This window comes from Chiloscyllium punctatum, chromosome 10 (genome assembly GCF_047496795.1).
Source record: "Chiloscyllium punctatum isolate Juve2018m chromosome 10, sChiPun1.3, whole genome shotgun sequence".
In the NCBI taxonomy this organism is placed as follows: domain Eukaryota; kingdom Metazoa; phylum Chordata; class Chondrichthyes; order Orectolobiformes; family Hemiscylliidae; genus Chiloscyllium; species Chiloscyllium punctatum.
This window is the reverse complement of record NC_092748.1, coordinates 7,466,264-7,483,763: the sequence shown is the minus strand read 5'-3', so window position 1 is coordinate 7,483,763 and position 17,500 is coordinate 7,466,264. Positions and strand designations below refer to the sequence as shown.

The following is a 17,500-nucleotide window of genomic DNA, read 5'->3' as shown; positions in this document are numbered from 1 at the left end:
CACTGTCACTTGCCACTGAAAACAAAGATAAAGTGCAAATGATGCACAACAATTGAACCACTAGAGAAACCAATTTACACATTCATTTTGAGCTCAAAATTAGGGAATCCTGAGGAAAAACTGTATGGACAGCTGCACCATCTAGTGTAGAAGTGATACAACAGGCCAGGCTACTCCCAGATGTAGCTGATAAAAATGTAGAAGAAGATATGAGAAATAAAGGTCAGCAGACAGAAAGAGGAATGCAGAAATTGGCCATAGAACAAGGAGTTTTATCCAGTATCTCTTTGACAAGCACATTTGCATGACCACTCCAAACAAGGGCAGATTCAGGTTTGCCTACACCACCCAAATCGCTAAAGCAACACTTCAGTGAGGTATTAAGACCATAAGACATAGGAGTGGAAGGAAGGCCATTCGGCCCATCGAGTCTACTCCGCCAGTCAATCATGGCTGATGGGCATTTCAACTCCACTTACCCGCATTCTCCCCAGAGCCCTTAATTCCTTGTGACATCAAGAATTTATCAATCTCTGCCTTGAAGACATTTAGCGTCCTGGCCTCCACTGCACTCTGCGGCAATGAATTCCACAGGCCCACCACTCTCTGGCTGAAGAAATGTCTCCGCATTTCTGTTCTGAATTTACCCCCTCTAATTCAAAGACTGTGTCCACGGGTCCTAGTCTCCTCGCCTAACGGAAACAATTTCCTAGCGTCCACACTTTCCAAGCCATGTATTATCTTGTAAGTTTCTATTAGATCTCCCCTTAATCTTCTAAACTCCAATGAATACAATCCCAGGATCCTCAGCTGTTCCTCATATGTTAGACCTCCCATTCCAGGGATCATCTGTGTGAATCTCCGCTGGACACATTCCAGTGCCAGTATGTCCTTCCTGAGGTGTGGGGACCAAAACTGGACACAGTACTCCAAATGGGGCCTAACTAGAGCTTTATAAAGTTTCAGTAGCACAACGGTGATTTTATATTCCAACCCTCTTGAGATAAACGACAACATTGCATTCGCTTTCTTAATCACGGACTCAACCTGCATGTTTACCTTTAGAGAATTCTCGACTAGCACTCCCAGATCCCTTTGTACTTTGGCTTTACGAATTTTCTCACTGTTTAGAAAGTACTCCACGCTAGTATTCTTTTTTCCGAAGTGCAAGACCTTGCATTTGCTCACATTGAATTCCATCAGCCATTCCCTGGACCACTCTCCCAAACAGTCTAGATCCTTCTGCAGCCTCCCCACTTCCTCAGTACTACCTGCCTGTCCACCTAACTTCGTATCATCTGTAAACTTCGCTAGAATGCCCCCAGTCCCTTCATCCAGATCAATATATAATGTGAACAGCTGCGGCCCCAAAACTGAACCCTGCGGGACACCGCTAGTCTCCGGCTGCCATTCCGAAAAAGAACCTTTTATCCCAACTCTCTGCCTTCTGTCAGACAGCCAATCCTCAATCCATACCAGTAGCTCATCTCGAACATCATGGGCCCTCCCCTTGCTCAGCAGCCTCCCGTGTGGCACCTTATCAAAGGCCTTTTGGAAGTCTAGATAGACCACATCCACTGGGTTTCCCTGATCTAACCTACTTGTCACCTCTACAAAAAAGACCAACAGGTTTGTCAGGCACGACCTCCCCTTACTAAATCCATGTTGACTTGTTCTAATCCGACCCTGCTCTTCCAAGAATTTAGAAACCTCATCCTTAATGATGGATTCTAGAATTTTACCAACAACCGAGGTCAGGCTAATTGGCTTATAATTTTCCATCTTTTGTCTTGATCCTTTCTTGAACAAAGGGGTTACAACAGCGATCTTCCAATCATCCGGGACTTTCCCTGACTCCAGTGACTTTTGAAAGATCTCAACCAACGCCTCTGCTATTTCCTCAGCCACCTCCCTCAGAACTCTAGGATGTAGCCCATCGGGGCCAGGAGATTTATCAATTTTAAGATCTTTTAGCTTTTCTCGCATTTTCTGTTTTGTAATGGCAACCATACTCAACTCAGCCCCTTGACTCCCTTTAATTGTTGGGATATTACTCATGTCTTCCACTGTGAAGACTGACGCAAAGTACTGGTTAAGTTCTCCTGCTATTTCCTTATCTCCCATCACTAGGCTTCCAGCATCAGTTTGAAGTGGCCCAATGTCTACTTTTGCCTGTCGTTTGTTTCTTATGCATTGAAAGAAACTTTTACTATCATTTCTAATATTACTGGCTGGCCTACCTTCATATTTGATCCTCTCCTTCCTTATTTCTCTTTGTTATCCTCTGTTTGTTTTTGTAGCCTTCCCAATCTTCTGATTTCCCACTGCTCTTGGCCACTTTATAGGATCTCTCTTTTTCTTTAATACATTTCCTGACTTCCTTTGTCAGCCATGGCTGTCTAATCCCTCCCCAGATAATCTCTCTTTTCTTGGGGATGAACCTCTGTACAGTGTCCTCAATTATACCCACAAACTCCTACCATTTTTGCTCTACTATCTTCCCCGCTAGGCTCTGCTTCCAGTCTATTTTCATCAGTTCCTCTCTCATGCTCTCATAATTACCTTTATTTAACTGTAACACCATTACATCTGATTTTGCCTTCTCTCTTTCAAACTGCAGACTGAACTCTACCACATTATGATCGCTGCTTCCTAAGTGTTCCCTTACTTTAAGATCTTTTATAAAGTCTGGTTCATTACATAGCACTAGGTCCCGAATAGCCTGCTCCCTTGTGGGCTCCATCACAAGCTGTTACAAAAAGCCATCATGTAAGCATTCCATGAATTCCCTTTCTTTGGATCCACTGGCAACATTATTTACCCAGTCCACCTGCATATTGAAGTCTCCCATGATCACCGTGACCTTGCCTTTCTGACATGCCTTCTCTATTTCCCAGTACATGTTGCGCCCCTGATCCTGACCACTGTTAGGAGGTCTGTACATAACTCCCATTATGGTATTTTTGCCTTTGTGGTTCCTCAATTCCACCCACACAGACTCCACATCATCCGACACTATGACATTCAGTGCCATAGATTTAATTTTGTTCTTAACTAACAAGGTAACCGCACCCCCTCTGCCCACCTCCCTGTCTTTTCGACAAGTTGAAAATCCTTGGATGTTTAACTGCCAGTCCTGACCCTCCTGTAACCACGTCTCTGTGATGCCTACCACATCATTATCATTCACGATGATCTGTGCCATTAGTTCATCTGCTTTGTTACGAATGCTACGAGCATTCACGTAAAGTGCCTTAATGCTAACTTTCTTATCATTAGAGATATTGGAAGTCATGAGATGTCCCAAGTTATCCTTCCTTTTTGCTGCATTCCCAGTCTGCCTCGAGTTTAAATCCACCTGCACATATGCTATCCTGTTGCTTACCTTTCCATTTAACGCCATATTCCCTGTCGATTTCACTTTCCCTTACCCCCTCCAACTCAGAAGTTTAAAGTCCTACTGACCACCCTACTTATCCTCTTCGCTAGAACACTGGTATCTGATCGGTTCAGGTGGAGACCGTCCTAACGGTACAGATCCCTGCGGTTCCAAAACTGATGCCCCATGAAGTGGAATATTCAGCGACTCTTCCTTGGAAAAGCCATTCAAGTGAAGCATCTCTAGAACTGTATTCCAACATGACGCTGCAGGCTTAATCTTACAAGAAAATAACGTGTCAAAGACACATTCTGCAATAAATGTGCACGGTGGTCAGCAAGTTCATGGAATTAAAGATTTACAGTGAATTTAAGATTAGTTAGGTAAATGAGCTGTTGGATTCACATAGATGATACCTCCCACTAACTTTCCACTGTTGTATAAGGCTATGAGGGTCTGAAAAGATTAACGCTAAGAAGTGCATTAAGCAGCACACAATGATGTCACATGGGCTCGGCTAATTTTGGATCTCAAAGGGGTACGACCTAAAATTAAGGTCTCCATGATAACAATGTCTATCATACCAATAATAAACAGTTGCTGTCATACCATCAATAAGCTACATTTTGTATTGGAGAATAGCTATTATTTGACTAACATCCATTCGATGGCCAACCTCCACCACACTAGACCAAAGCAGCTCTGTGATCCATACTGCTAAACAGAATGATGGCAGAAAATGGAGGGTTGGATCTGGGATGAGCTCGGAGGGGGGAAGATTTGGAAACTGATGAAGTCAATGTTGATGCCATGTAGTTGTGGGATTTAAAGGCAGATGATGAGGCATTCTTCCTGCAGTTGGTGGGTGGCTTTGATTTGGCGGTGAGGCGGCCCAGGATTTGCATGTCCTTGGGGGAGATGAAATGGTTGGCCAAAGATCCAACCCTCCAACTCGGCACTGCCCTAGATTAACTTAGATTACTTACACTGACTCATAGATTAGATTAGATTACTTACAGTGTGGAAACAGGTCCACACCGACCCGCCGAAGCGAACCCCACCCAGACCTATTCCCCTACATTTACCCCTGCACCAAACACTATGGGCAATTTTAGCGTGGCCAATTCACCTAACCTGCACATCTTTGGACTATGGGAGGAAACCGGAGCACCCGGAGGAAACCCACGCAGACACGGGGAGAATGTGCAAACTCCATACAGTCAGTCACCTGAGGTGGGAATAGAACCCGGGTCTCTGGCACTGTGAGGCAGCAGTGCTAACCACTGTGCCACCGTGCCGCCCTCTTGACATGTCCATCTTCCTTCCCGCCTATCCACTCAACCCTCCTCACCGACCTGCATCCACATATTGCCATCCTAACCACCTTTCACTCCAGCCCCAGCCCTACCCCTCTACTTATCTCTCAGCCCCCTTACCGCTCCATATTCCTGACGAATAATGTACACCCGAAACATGGACTCTTCTGCACCTTGGATGCTGCCTGACTTGCAGTGCTTTTCCAGCACTACACTTGTTGACTCTGACTCTCCAGCATCTGCAGTCCTCACTTTCTTGGATAGATGTAGGCTTAAAAAGCAAATAGATACAGAACAATGCAAAGTAGCCATTTGGATAATGAAACGCACAATGCAGTGGGATGGGACAGAGTGTACAAACACAGAAAAACAGCAGATAATATGGTTAAAGAAGGGGAAAAAAATCAAAAAGAAAATTAATCGCTTTTAACTTAAATGCACATAGTATTGAGAACAAGATTAACAACTTAATGCCAAAAAGAGATTATTGGGTATGACTTTGAAACATAAGATTCTTAGCGGGCTTGATAGGGTTGGATGTTGAGAGATGCTTCCCTTTGTGGGACAGTCTATGGCTGTACGACATAATCTCAGAGTATGGGCTGCCGGTTAGGACAGTGATGAGGAGAAAGTTTCTCTCAGAGGGCAGTGAATCAGTTGAATTTTTCAGAGAGCTGTCGAGGCTGGGCCCTTAAATATATGCAAGGATGAGACAGACAGATCTTTAGTCAGTGAGGGAATCAAGGGTTATGGCGAAAAGACAGGAAAGTGAAGTTCAGGACGATCAGATCAGCCATGATCTCATTGACAAGTGGAGAAGACTCAAATGGGACAAATGACCTACTTCTGCACCCAATATCTTATGGCCATAACTCTGCACATATGCAGTGCCATATTTGTGCAGGGAGTGAAGCAGATCCTTTCAGTTTGGAAGGAGAGAATACTAGATTCTTTCACAGCTTAGTTTTCCCACACAATCCAGCTTTCCACTGCAACTGTAGCAATCAAATGCAATCAATCAACAAACTTTGTGAAAAGGAAACCATTTTTAAAAAATTTGCGAGGGTTCTTTGAGCAGAATAAGCAGAGTTAGTAAAGGAGAACCAGTAGAACTAGCGTCCTTGGAATTTCAGAAGCATTTGATAATTTGCCACATGAAAGACGATTGCACACTGTATTGGAAGTAATGTATTAGCATGGGTTGAAAATTGATTAGCGGGATTAATGGATCTTTTCTCGGTTGGAAAGACATCATCAACAGAGTTCCACAAGGATCAGTTCTAAGGTCTCAACTAGTTTCCATCTATATTTATGACTTGGAAGAAGGACAGAGCACAAGGTATCCAAGTTTGATGACACAAGAAAATAGGTGAGAAAGCATACTGCAATGAGGAGAAAAGGCATCTGCAAGGGAATACGAATAGGTTGAGAGAGTAGGCCAAAACATAGCAGTTGGAGATCAATATAGGAAGGCGACAGTTTACATATTTTAGGAGGAATCAAAAGACAGACTATTGGTTAAATGGAATGAGACTCCAAAAAAGTGAAGCATGGGGGATCTGGGTGCTCTTATGCATGAAACAGAGTTAGAATGCAAGTGCAGCAAGAAATTAAGAATGTAAATATAATTTTAGTCTCAAAGCTTGGGGATTGGTGTTTAAAAACATAAGTCTTGTGACAAATGCACAGTGTTGGTGAGTCTGCACCTGGAACACTATGTACATTTTTGGTCCCTTTATTTAAAAATGTATACTGGCATTGGGCAGTTCAAAAGAGTTTCACACAGCTGATTCCTGAGATTAAGGAGTTGAGTTACCAAGAATGGCTAAACAGATTAGGCCTTTATTCATTAGAATTTAGAGACTCAGGAGTGACCTTATTGAAACATACAATATTCTAAAGGGGCTTGACAGGAAGATATTTCCATGAGAGGGGGAACGTCAAGCTAGGGGACATAGTTACAGAATAAGGGAATATTAATTGAAAACCACATTGTGGAGGAATTTCTTCTCCCAGAGGTAGCTAATGTCTGAATTCTTACCCCACAGAGTTGCAGAAGCTAGATCACAATCTATTTGAAGAACTGCAGACAGATGTTTGATGTATTGGGGATTTTAAGGCTATAAGGAGTTAGCATGAAAGAAGAGTCGAGGCCTGGAGCAAAGCAGCATGGTATTTTTGAATAGCATGGATTGAGGAGCCAAAGAGCCTACCCTTGTCCCTAATTCTTGTGGTCTTATGTAAATATAGAAACATAGAAAACAGGTGCAGCAGTAAGCCATTCAGCCCATCCAGCCTACACCTCCATTCAATATGATCATGGCTGATTATGCAACTTCAGTATCGCACTCCTGCGTGAGCCCCTCAACTATAAGCACCACGAATAGGTCCCTCTTGAATATATCTAATGAACTGGCCCCAACAGCTTTCTGTCGTCGAGAATACACAAAACTGAGTAAAGAAATTCATAGTTTCTGTCCCTTATTCTTAGACTGCAGAATGTAGAATCACAAATTAAAATATACAAGGGTAAGGTATACCTCTTCAACTGAAACTGTCCATTCCTCAGTCTCTGCCCTTTATCCACATCCTTTTATATTTTTTTTCAAATCATTACTCAATACTTTTTAAATGATTTACCGAGAGGTGTGAGGGAGGAGTGGAGGACTACTGGGAAAGGGAGTATAACTGTTCAAAATACTTACCTCAGGCGTATGTTGCCTCCCTGGTGCCAGGGTCTGGGATGTCGACGATCAGGTTTACTGGATTCTGAAGGAGCAGCCAGAAATCGTGGTACATATTGGCACCAATGATATAGCCAGGAAAGGGATAGAGGATCTGAAAAGTGACTACAAAGAGTTAGGTTGGAAGCTGAAGAGCAGGGTGAGTAGAGTAGTGATCCCGGGTTTGCTACCGGTGCCATGAGATAGTGAGGTGAGGAACAGTCAGCAAGTGCAGCTTAGCATTTGGTTGCGAGGCTGGTACAGGAGGGAGGGCTTCAGATACCTAGACCATTGGGATACCTTCTGGGGAAGCAGAGTCCTGTACATGAAGGACGGGTTGTACCTGAACTGGAGGGCACAAATGTCCTGGGTGAAAGATTTGCTAGTGTGGTTCGGGAGGGTTTAAAACTAGTTTGGCTGGGAGGGTTGGGATTCAGAGCCATATATCTGAGAGGGGGGCAGTTGCAGATGGAGCAGTGACAGGATGTAGTGAATTCATCAGGAAGGTTTCTAACGTGATGAAACAAAGTGATCGGTTAAAGCATGTCTGCTTTAACACAAGAAGTGTCAGAAATAAGAGTAACGAACATAGAACATAGAACAATACAGCACAGAACAGGCCCTTCGGCCCACGATGTTGTGCCGAACTTCTAACCTAGATTAAGCACCCATCTATGTACCTATCCAAATGCCGCTTAAAGGTCGCCAACTTAGAGCATGGATCAGTACTTGGGAATATGATGTTGTGGCCATAACAGAGACGTAGGTTTCACAGGGGCAGGAATGGTTGCTTGATGTTCCAGGTTTTAGAATGTTTAAAAAGAACAGGGAGGGTGGAAAAAGAGGAGGGGGTGTGGCATCGTTAATCAGAGAGTGCATCACAGCTACAGAAACAAAGGTTGTTGAGAAAGGTTTGTCTACTGAGTATGTATGGAAGTTAGGAACAGCAAGGGAACAGCCACCTCATTGGGCATTTTCTACAGACCCCCTAAATAGCAATAGAGAGTGTGAAGAATTCATAGGTGGGCAGCTTTTGGAAAAATGCAGATATGGCAGGGTTGTTGTTATTGGGAAAGTTGAAATCACCCATATCGACTGGAAACTCCTTGGTGCAGATGGAGCCATTTTTGTCAGGTGTGTTCAGGAGGATTTCCTTGACAGACCGTAGAGGGGAGAGGCAATTTTGGATTTGGTGTTCAGCAATCAGCCAGGACAGGTGTCAGATCTGTCAGTGAGAGAACACTTTGGTGACAGTGACCACAACTAACTCACATTTGCCATAGCCGTGAAGAGGGAAAGGAGCAGTTACCAAGGGAAGATATTTAATTGGGGAAAAGGAAATGATGACACTATCAGACAGGAGTTGGGAAGTACAGACTGGGAGCAATTGCTCCACAGAAAGGGCACAGTAGACATGTGGAGACTGTTTAAGGAGCAGATGTTGCGAGTGATGCACAAATTTATTCCTCTGAGACAAGTAAGAAGGAGTAAGATTAAGGAACCTTGGATGACGAGAACAGAGGAGCTTCGCGTCAAAAGGAAGGAGGCAGCTTACACAAAGTGGAGGTAGCAAGGATCTAGCACAGCTTTAGAGGATTACAGGCATGTTAAAAAGGAGCTCAGAAATGGACTGAAGGGAGCCAGGAGGGGCACGAGAAAGGCTTGGCAAGGAGGGTTAGGGAGAACCCAAAGGCATTTTATTCATACATGAGGAATAAGAGAATGATCAGGGAGAAGGTCAGGATGATCAGGAATAGCGCAGGGAACTTTTGTGTGGAGTCTGAGCAGACAGGGGAAGCCCTAAATCAGTTTTTTGCTTTGGTTTTCATTAAGGAAAGTGACCTCGTTGGGAATGAGAACTTTGAGGAGCTAGGATACAGGCTTGAACAGATCAAGATTGATGAAGTTGATGTGCTGGAAAGTTTGGCAAACATTAAGATTGATAAGTCCCCAGGGCCAGACCAGATTTATCTTAAGTTACTCTAGGAAGTGAGAAAGGAGGTTGCTAAGCCGCTGGCAAAGATCTTTGCTTCCTCACTCTCCACGGGAGTCGTACCGGTGGATTGGAAGGAGACAAATGTTGTTCCTCTTTTCAAGAAGGGTAACGGGGAAATCCCTGCTAAGTCAGTAAGTCTTACGTCTATGGTCAGCAAAGTTTTCTGAGGGATAGGATTTATGACGATTTGGAAAAGCATAGCGTGATTAAAGGCAGCCAGCATGGCTTTGTGGTGGGGGGGGAGGGGGGGGGGGGTCATGCCTCTCAAATCTCATTGAGTGCTTTAAGGAGGTGACAAGACAGGTTGACAAAGGTCAAGCAGTGGATGTGGTGCAGATGGACTTCAGCAAGGCATTTGATAAGGTTCCCCGTGGTAGGCTCATTCATAAAATCAGGAAGTATGGGATACAGGGAGATTTGGCTACATGGATTCAGAATTGGTTGGGTGACAGAAGGCAGAAAGAGGTTGCAGATAAAATATATTCAGCCTGGAGGTCAGTGGTGAGTAGTGTTCTGCAGTGCTCTGTTCTTGGGCCTCTGCTCTTTGTAGTTCTTATAAATGACTTGGAAGAGGTGGTTGAGGGGTGGATTAGTAAATTTGCTGATGACACAAAAGTTGGAGGATAGTATCGAGGGCTATTGCAGGCTGCAGTGCGACAGACAGGATGCAGAGCTGGGCTGAGAAATGGCAAATGGAGTTCAACCTGGATAAATGTGAAGTGATGCATTTTGGAAGGTTGAACTTGAATGCTGAATATAACATTAAAGACAGGATTCTTGGCAATGTGGAAGAACAGCGGGATCTTGGTGTTCAAGTACATAGATTCCTCAAAGTTGCCACCTAAGTGGACAGGGTTGTTAAGAAAGCCTAACGTGTTTTGGCTTTCATTAACAGGGGAATCGCGTTTAAGAGCCACGAGGTTTTACTACACCTCTACAAGTCCCTGGTGAGGCCACACTTGGAATATTGTGTCCAGTTCTGGTCACCCTATTATAGGAAAGAAAAAGAGGCTTTGGAGAGGGTACAGAGAAGGCTTACCAGGATGCTACCTGGACTGGAGGGTTTGCCTTATGAAGAGAGGTTGACTAAGCTCAGACTTTTCTCTCTGGAGAGGAAGAGGAAGAGAGGTGACCTGATCGAGGTATACAAGACAATGAACAGATGCCCAAATCTTCACTCACAACTGCCTATAGATGCCTAACCTACTTATTGCTTCAACATCACTTCTTTGCTTTCACAGTCAAGGAACCAAAGTACAAATTTGGCAAAACTTATTTTTCCTTAAAAAAGCACCCTTCACCTATCTAAATTCACGCCTTTGAAAAGCCACCAATCTACAAAATCCAATTCCCTGCTTCTCCATAATCAGGGATCTGGGAGTTTAGGATATGCACCCTTTCAGTATTCATCTTAAAATATCCTATTTTAAATTTCTCCACCTTGAATTTCAACTATTACTCACCTGAGATATTATTAACCTGTCTGATATTCAGTCTTTTAAGCACTTCTTCAAAGGTAACATTGCTCAACCGTGACATCAGGAAATTTGAACACTGTTGGCCAATTACCAAATCATTATAGGAGGGATCTTTGCTCAGAAAGCTGAGCCCTTTCTTCTTCCTAAGTCAGAAGACTCCCAAGTTTACTCATCCAATAGCTGGGGAAGGAAATTATATTCTAAAGGCACTGGAAACAAGCTATCAACCGTCACATGTATCAACCGTGCTTGGCAAGGCTGGTGTTAGACTTCAGACAAATATCCAAATCACCATTGTGCAGGAATTTACAGAACAGCATAGAATAAAACAAAACAGGAATGGGTAGCTCAGAGACAACAGCTTCTTTCACTGATCAAGAATCAGCCAGACCAACCAAAAAGCCTTCAGGTCTGACTAGCATTCTGATTCACTTTAGTTGCAGGCTGGAAGCGTTGCGTGAATAATCAAGGCCACAGTTTGCGGCCCTCACCACACAGTGACTGTACCTACACCCCTAGTTGAAAGGGTGTGTATACATTAGGTGATGACTTTCACATAGTCAACGTTGTTGGAGAAGTGCACAGTGTGAACCAGATTTATTCATAATCACAAACAGCTGAAGGCTTTCGGAAGGAATATCCATCAGCTATAATTGAATACATACACGGCAAAAATAAGCTTTTGATGAAGTAGCAATGCCCTCAGTGAGCTACAGCAATAGGTACAGCTATGAGGCATGAAATCATGTAATTAGTATGTGAAAAATGCCAGTCTTCTATCATTGCTCAGAATGTACTTTACATTAATTTGGATGCCTGATTTAACATTTATTTTACTGCAATCCGCTTACATTCAAATTACTGCTTCAAGGAACTAAGCTAGAAAAGAATCGACTGGGCAAGTTGTTGGGACCGCAAAATATCATTTTAATTCATGTACGAGAAAGGTAACATATTAAAAAAAGACAAATACTGCTCATACATAGCAGGCACCCAGACAGTGAGCAGCAAGCATTGCAAACAATGGGAGCTAACAGAATGATACTTCAAAAGTCTATTTCAACTCAGTGTGCCAGATCTTTGACAGTACTGTGTAATTATTCCACTCACCTGTCATTTCCCCAAAGTCCTTTAAGATTTTCCCTTTCAAGTACGTATCCAATTGCTCCTGAAAGTTATTACAGGGTCTGCTTCCAAAACCCCCTCAGCCAGTATACTGTAGATGACTTGTTGTGTCAAAGAAATTCTACTCATCTCACCTCTAATTCTTTTGTCAATCTATGCAAACTATTTGCCATTAGGGGTATCTCCTTATTTACACACTCAATCTGTCAGGACTTAAATATATCTATTAAATCTTTCATTAAACTTAATTGCTCCAAGGAGAACAGCTTCTCCATTTCATCCCCAAGAGCATTCCAATAAATCTCTCATAGAGTACCGAAAAGACCTTTAGCTCATCAAGTCTGTGTCAAGGAAAAAAAAATCTACTCAAGTTCTATACTAATCCCACTTTCCAGCAGTAGTGGGCCCAGAACATCATGGGCTTTTTAAAGGAAGTGAGGTGAATAATCTCACTATCAGGCAACGCATTCCAGATTCTCTAAAAGAAAATTAGAGACCTGAAACAGGCCCCCTCACAGATTCGCTTGTTCCAAAAGAAAACAACTTAACCTTACCCAGCCTCTTTTCATAGCTGAACTGCTCCATCCCAGGCAACATCCTAGTGAAATTCGTCTGCAACTCCTCCAGTGCAATCACATCCTTCCTATAGTGCAGTGGCCAGACTGCACATAATACTCCAGCTGTGGCCAAACTAAAGTCAAAGAACATTACAGGCCCTTTGGTCCTTGATGTTGTGTCAACTTTTGATCCTACTCTAAGATCAGACTAACCTACATACCCTTCATAGTACTATCTTCCATGTGCCTATCCAAGAGTCGCTTAAATATCCCTAATGTCTCTGACTCTACCACCACTGCTGGCAGCGCATTCCATGCACCCACCATTCTCCATGGAAAGAACCGACCTCTGACAATCTCCCCTAAACCTTCCTCCAATCACCTTAAAATTATGCCCCTTTTTGGTAGGCATTTCTATCATGGGAAAAAGTCTCTGGCTATCTACTTTATCTATGCCTCTCACCTTGTACATCTCGATCAAGTAACCTCTCATCCTTCTATGTTCAAATGAGAAAAGCTTTAGTTCCCTCAACCTTTTTTCATAAGACATGACCTCCAGTCCAGGCAGCATCCTGGTAAATCTTCTCTGCACCCACATCTTTCCAACAATGAGGCAACCAGAAATGAACACAAAATTTGAAGTGTGGTTTAACCAGGGCTCTGTAGAGTTACAGCATGACTTTGCGGCTCTTAAACTCGATACCCCGCTATAGAAAGCCAACACACCATACGCCTTCTTGACAACCATTTCAACTTGGGTAGCAACTCTGAGGGATCTATGGACATGGATCCCAAGATCCTTCTGTTCCTCCACACTACCAAAAGTCCTGCCTTTAAACTCTCTGTTCGGTTTTCAAATTTGACCTTCCAAAGTGAATCACTCTTCCAGATTGCACTCCATTTGTCACTTATCAGCTCAGCTCTGCATCTTATCAATGTCCTATTGCAACCTACCACAACCATCCACACTATCCACCAACCTTCAGCAAACTTACTAACCTACCCTTCCACTTCCTCATCCAAGTCATTTATAAAATCATAAAAAGCAGAGGTTCCAGAACTGATCGCTGTGGAACACCACTGGTCACCGAGTTCCAGGCTGAATACTTTCCATCTACCACCAGCCCGTGTCTTCTATGGACGAGCCAATTCTGTATCCAGACAGCCAGATTTCCCAGTATCCCATGCCTTCTTACCTTTTGAATGAGCCTACCTTGGGGAACCTTATCAACACCTTGCTAAAATCCATGTACACTACATTCATTGCTCGACCTTCATCAATGCGTTTTATCACATCCTCAAAGTGCTGTTCAGATGAAATATAACCTCTCTGCTCTTATAACCTAAGCCTCAGTTCATAAAGGCAAGTATCCTGTATGCCTTAACTACCCTCTTACCCTATCATGCAACCCTAATGATTCTGTGGACTAGCACCTCAAGATCCCACTGTTTCGCTGATCTTCCTACAGTCCTGCCATTCATAGAGCACTCTCGCATCTTGTTACTTCTTCCAAAGTGCATCATCTCTCACTTATCAGGGTTAAGTTCCATCAGCCACTGATCTGTCCATCTAATAGATCCATCTATATCCTCCTGCAACCTACTTCATTGTCATGAGCTTCTATTTCACGGTCAACCATCCGGTGAATCCTTGTGTCACCCGCAAACTGACTTATCATCCCCCTTTATTTTCCTTTATATTAGAAATATACAACTTTTTAAAATAAATGCCTTAACATCGTTTAGGTGTTGTATAATTTCCAACACACTATCTTTGGAACACTTTCTACATCATCTTTGCAACTTGTACCATTCACATTATGTTGCTTCTCAAAATGTAAAGAAGTGATGTAAAGAATGTTATGTCATTCTATGCCCCCTCCATGTCTCATCTAACACTTACTAAAATCTGTTACTATTCTCCTCACTTCTGAATTGTTTTTCAACTGCAAAGTTTGCAATGATATGCTCTCACATTCAAATCAGTAATATGTATCAATAGCAATGAGGTGGAGGCATCGTAAGCCTGGGCAGCATTTATTGCCCATCCCTAACTGCCTAAATCCACTCCATAAGATGACTTTAAGTCATTTACTCAAATGTCTGTTCAAAAAGGAATTTTTAAGGAGTAACTTAAAGGAGCTAACAGAAGTGGAAAGATATAGAGAGGCTGGGGATAAAGGCAAAATCAGCAGTGGAGGAGCGACTCTAATTGTGAACACACAAAAAAAACAGAATTCAAGTAGTACTGATATCTCATTGGTTTCTGGGATTGGAGATTATAGAGACAGACGTGTACCTTTTAAGTAATGGGATCGCTGCAGTCTTCTTACAAAAATGTGCTGGCTCACATTTATCAAAACAAATCAAATTTCATCTGCCAATTATTTGCCCAATCTTCACTTTTATTAATGCCCTCCTGCAATTTGCTGCTGCCTTCCACAATACTGAAAATCCTTCCAAAGTGATAGAATCTGCAGATTTAAATATTGTGCTTTAGACTTCCATCTCAAATCACAAATCCAAACTGGAAATAGCAGTGGTCCCAACACTAATTTTATAGAATACACTACCCCACATTCTGCCTCTCAATAATTAACTTTTATTTTCGCTCTGCTCGATGTCTTGAAGCTAGCAATTCATTTTCCCACTTGGCAATACTCTGACCTTATTTGTTTGTTTATTATGGGGCACTATCAATAGCAATTTGTAAAAATTGAAATACATCACAACCCCCATGTTCCCATTATCTGCTCTCTTTGCTACCACCTGTTTCTGATTTCTAAATGCTTTTCTATTCTCATGAAATTCTATTATTTTTTTCTACCACCAATGTTAAGCTGTCTATTCTATAATTCCGGAGTCATGTTCTATCCCCTTAAATAGTCACTACTTTAGCTATCCACCAGTTGAATGGCACTACATCGTTTTTCTAACAAATTATTAAACAAGCAAAATGTAAGCAATCTGTATTTAAAATCACCCTGTTTAGCCTTGCTTCACCTCAACATTGGAAAATAGGACCAAAACTCTTGTTGAGCATAACAAGATTAAGTACAGCAGTACTTAATACACATTACCTTACTTAACTGGTGCCATTTGATACTGCTTACCCCTCTGTGCAACTTACAGCCAGAGTCATAGAGATGTACAGCATGGAAACAGACCCTTCGGTCCAACCCATCCATGCCGACCAGATATCCCAACCCAATCTAGTCCCACCTGCCAGCACTTGGCCCATATCCCTCCAAACCCTTCCTATTCATAAACCCATCCAAATGCCTTTTAAATGTTGTAATTGTACCAGCCTCCACCACATCCTCTGTCAGCTCATTCCAAACACATACCACCCTCTGCGTGAAAAGTTGCCCCTTAGGTCTCTTTTATATCTTTCCCCTCTCACCCTAAACCTATGCCCTCTAGTTCTGGACTCCCCGACCCCAGGGGAAAAGACTTTGCCTATTTATCCTATCCATGCCCCTCAATTTTGTAAACCTCTATAAGGTCACCCCTCAGCCTCCGACGCTCCAGGGAAAACAGCTCCAGCCTGTTCAGCCTCTCCCTGTAGCTCAGATCCTCCAACTCTGGCAACATCCTTGTAAATCTTTTCTGAAACTTTTCAAATTTCGCAACATCTTTCCAACAGGAAGGGAGACCAGAATTGCATGCAATATTCCAACAACGGCCTAATCAATGTCCTGCACAGCCACAACATGACCTCCCAACACCTGTACTCAATACTCTGACCAATAAAGGAAAGCATACCAAATGCCTTCTTCACTATCCTCTCTACCTGCGACTCCACTTTCAAGGAGCTATGAACCTGCACTCCAAGGTCTCTTTGTTCAGCAACACTCCATGGCAAATTTGCTGCCAAATGTCTTTAGCAGAGACTCTCCACTTATCAGGCCCCTGAACTTACATCTGAGCCGCTGCTCTTCCTCAGCTATGACACAGATCAAATGCAAACCTTTCCCTCAATGCCCAAGAGGCTGAAATGGACCTAAGACCCAACCAGAGCTTTCCCTCCATCATCAAGACAGAAATGGGAATGTTCACTGAAAACTGTGCAGCGTTCAGTACAATTCACCACAACTCAAACATTGAGGCAATTCATGCTCAAATGCAACAAGGCCTGGATAATATCCTGGCTTCGACTGACAAGGAGGAGAAAGTGAAGGACTGCAGATCAGAGTCAAAACTTGTGGCGCTGGAAAAGCACAGGTCAGGCAGCATCTGAGGAGGAGAATCGACGTTTCAGGAATTTCTGAAGGGCTTTTCCATGCCCACACTTTTCGAAATGGACTGACAAGTGGCAAGTAACATTCACAACACACAGGAGCCAGACAATAACCATTTCCAGTGTGAGAGAGAGAGAGGAGAGAGAGAGGAGAGAGAGAGAGAGAGAGAGAGAGAGAGAGAGAGAGAGAGAGAGAGAGTGGCAGAGAGAGAGGAGAGGCAGCAGAGAGAGAGGAGAGTGTGGCAGAGAGAGAGAGAGAGAGAGTGTGGCAGAGAGAGAGAGAGAGAGAGTGTGGCAGAGAGAGAGAGAGAGAGAGAGAGAGGGTGTGGCAGAGAGAGAGAGAGAGAGGGTGTGGCAGAGAGAGAGAGAGGGTGTGGCAGAGAGAGAGAGAGAGAGTGTGGCAGAGAGAGAGTGGCAGAGAGAGAGAGAGTGTGGCAGAGAGAGAGAGAGAGAGAGGGTGTGGCAGAGAGAGAGAGGGTGTGGCAGAGAGAGAGAGAGAGAGAGAGAGAGTGTGGCAGAGAGAGAGTGGCAGAGAGAGAGAGAGTGTGGCAGAGAGAGAGAGAGAGTGTGGCAGAGAGAGAGAGAGAGAGAGAGAGAGAGAGAGAGAGGGTGTGGCAGAGAGAGAGAGAGAGAGAGAGAGAGAGTGGCAGAGAGAGAGTGGCAGAGAGAGAGAGTGTGTGGCAGAG

At 43.4% G+C, this 17,500-nt stretch overlaps 1 protein-coding gene across 10 annotated transcripts in view; it reads right to left on the bottom strand.

Annotated features, from left to right (window-relative positions):
- LOC140481856 (abl interactor 2) overlaps positions 1–17,500 on the bottom strand; it is a 140,087-nt gene that overhangs the window by 71,536 nt on the left and 51,051 nt on the right. The window contains exon 1 of one of the 10 annotated variants that reach the window (XM_072578420.1): positions 7,401–7,511. The exons of the other annotated variants lie outside the window; for them this stretch is intronic. The gene's annotated coding sequence lies outside the window, so the exon portion shown is untranslated. Of the gene's footprint in view, positions 1–7,400; positions 7,512–17,500 lie in introns of those variants that run through there. 10 annotated transcript variants of the gene reach the window in all.